The sequence below is a fragment of the Portunus trituberculatus genome, chromosome 17, assembly GCF_017591435.1.
Source record: "Portunus trituberculatus isolate SZX2019 chromosome 17, ASM1759143v1, whole genome shotgun sequence".
Lineage (NCBI taxonomy): Eukaryota > Metazoa > Arthropoda > Malacostraca > Decapoda > Portunidae > Portunus > Portunus trituberculatus.
This window is the reverse complement of record NC_059271.1, coordinates 1,990,001-1,992,500: the sequence shown is the minus strand read 5'-3', so window position 1 is coordinate 1,992,500 and position 2,500 is coordinate 1,990,001.

Below are 2,500 nucleotides of genomic sequence, written 5' to 3'. Positions count from 1 at the left end.
CATAAGTTTCTGAAGCTGTATAAAATCACTAAATAGTCACCAGAATGAATATGGAAACGTGTCATGGTACTCAAGGGGCTAAAATTAATTAAGAAAGAGAGAACATGTCGTGTACATACCAATGCTGTTTAAACCCTTTGTTCTCCTGCTCATTAGCATTCAGATCCCACATAGAATGAGTCATCGGGTTCTTACGGAGGTTTTTATCCCGGTTTGATGATACAGATTCTTATGAAACATCTCTCGAAACATTGATCCTTTGAGTGAAGTCTGTGGCATTAATCTTCTGACCTTCTGACCTTTCTCATGTCAGTAAAATGGTCTAATGGTACACAAATTTCAGGGTAATAATGTGTCCCAGTGTTGAAGGGGTTAAAAAAACATTGTGAAGGACTTTTAGCATATTTAAAACCTTCTGATCTCTCGTTAAGTATTCTAATCCCACAAGAATAAGAGGGAGTCAGTAGTGTACTATTTAATACTATTCCCTGTTAATGGTTGAAAATCTTTGTTATACTATCTATACAAAACATAAGGAAACAATTATCAAAGACTTGTACTATCCTTAAACCCTTTGTTCTGTTGTTAATATTCAAATCCTACAAAAAAAAAACTACCAGATTGTCATTAATTTCTTTTATCAGTGTTGATTTATTTAGAATGCTTATGAACCCACCACTGAAACCACAGAAACGTCCCTGACAACTTTCACCCATTCAGTACCATGACGCATTTTTCCCTTTAATTATATCTTCTATCTGGCGATTTTATACACTTCAAAAACTTATAGAGGAAGTAGAATAGTGAAGACTCTGGCCATTAATTTCCTGGCCTCCTATAAACCCTTCTTAATATCAATAAAATCGTTTAATCACACCCCAAAACTCGAAAATGCATCCTGTTACTGCAGAGGCTAACCTTCATGAGTGTGTGTTGAGAGTAAGTGGGACTGGAGTGTGTGGTGACACGTGGCGGTGTTGGGCAGGGAGCAAGGCCACAGGGAGAAGCAACGCTGGAAATGCAAAGTAGTGATGCTAAGGCGAGACAGTCATGCAGAGGAGGGAAGCTGGGAATTACAGGGGACATTTGGTTTGCTGTGTGTGTGTGTGTGTGTGTGTGTGTGTGTAGTAGTAGTAGTAGTAGTAGTAGTGGTGGTAGTAGTGGTAGTAGTAGTAGTAGTAGTATTTTTTTACCCAGTATATCACAGTCATCTCCCTCAACCTGCAAATCGTCGGTACAGAAAGGAATCTAGGAGTGGCAAACTTTGTACAGCTGTCACTCTACAAAGGACACTGCCCACCTGACACAACCTGAGTCTCTTCCTTAATTAATCCCTTCAGTGGTATGACGCGTTTTCACATTCATTGGTGATTTTATACAGCTTCAGAAACTTATGTGGGGGGGGATTAAGATAGTGAAGACTCTGGCCATTAATCTTTTGACCTAATGAAGACTCTGGCCATTAATCTTTTGACCTCCATAACCTGAGTCTCTTCTTTAATCCCTTCAGTGCTATGACGCGTTCCCACATTCACTCTGCTTACTATTTGGTGATTTTATACACCTTCAAAAACTTATTGGGGGGGATTAAGATAGTGAAGACTCTGGCCATTAGTCTTTTGACCTCCATAGACTCTTCCATCCTGCTTTTGTACTTCCATCTTCCTACAACTTGATTTCTTTTAACAGAGAGGTTTCAAGACATTTGTCCCTTTGTTTCGTCTCACTCTATTAACCTGTAAGGGGCTGACAATTAAGTGAACTTTTTATTTTATTTTATTTTTCATTTACATTTTTTGTTACCCTTGGCCAGTTTTTTTCTCTCTTACATAATATCAAAAATAATAAAAAATAAAATCGTCAAATCATACTCAAACTCAAGGTAAATATGCGTCCCGGTACTGAAGGGATTAACTCCAGTCTCATCACAGCTGCTCCGCCGTACCCTCAAGGACAGCAAAAGGATACCCAGGATACTCAGGCCACTTATGCAGGACACAACACACGACACACGACACACACACACACACACACACACACACACACACACACACACACACACACACACACACACACACACACAGGACAGTTTGCGTAACTTTCATCGATACATACATTTTTTTTTTTTTTTTGCCTTACACTTTTATTAGTCTTTTTTGTTGCGTTTCCATTGAGCAACAGGGACCAGGGAAAGTGCATAGATTAATAACATAAGTAATAGATCCTAAAGTAACTGCCACATACAAACACGAAAGAATATAAAGGAAGGACAAAAGAAAACACACCAGTCATCTTTCTTGCGGCATTTAATTTATACTGCATACATATTTTTCTCTTTTTATTGTGGTGCCTGTATTTTAACCAAGACACTTCTTAGACACCAACGCATGGATGAACACCATAAATAGTCCCAAAATAACCTCATAAACAAACAAAAAGGAAGACAAAGGAGGAAAACACACACACACACACACACACACACACACACACACAAGGGATA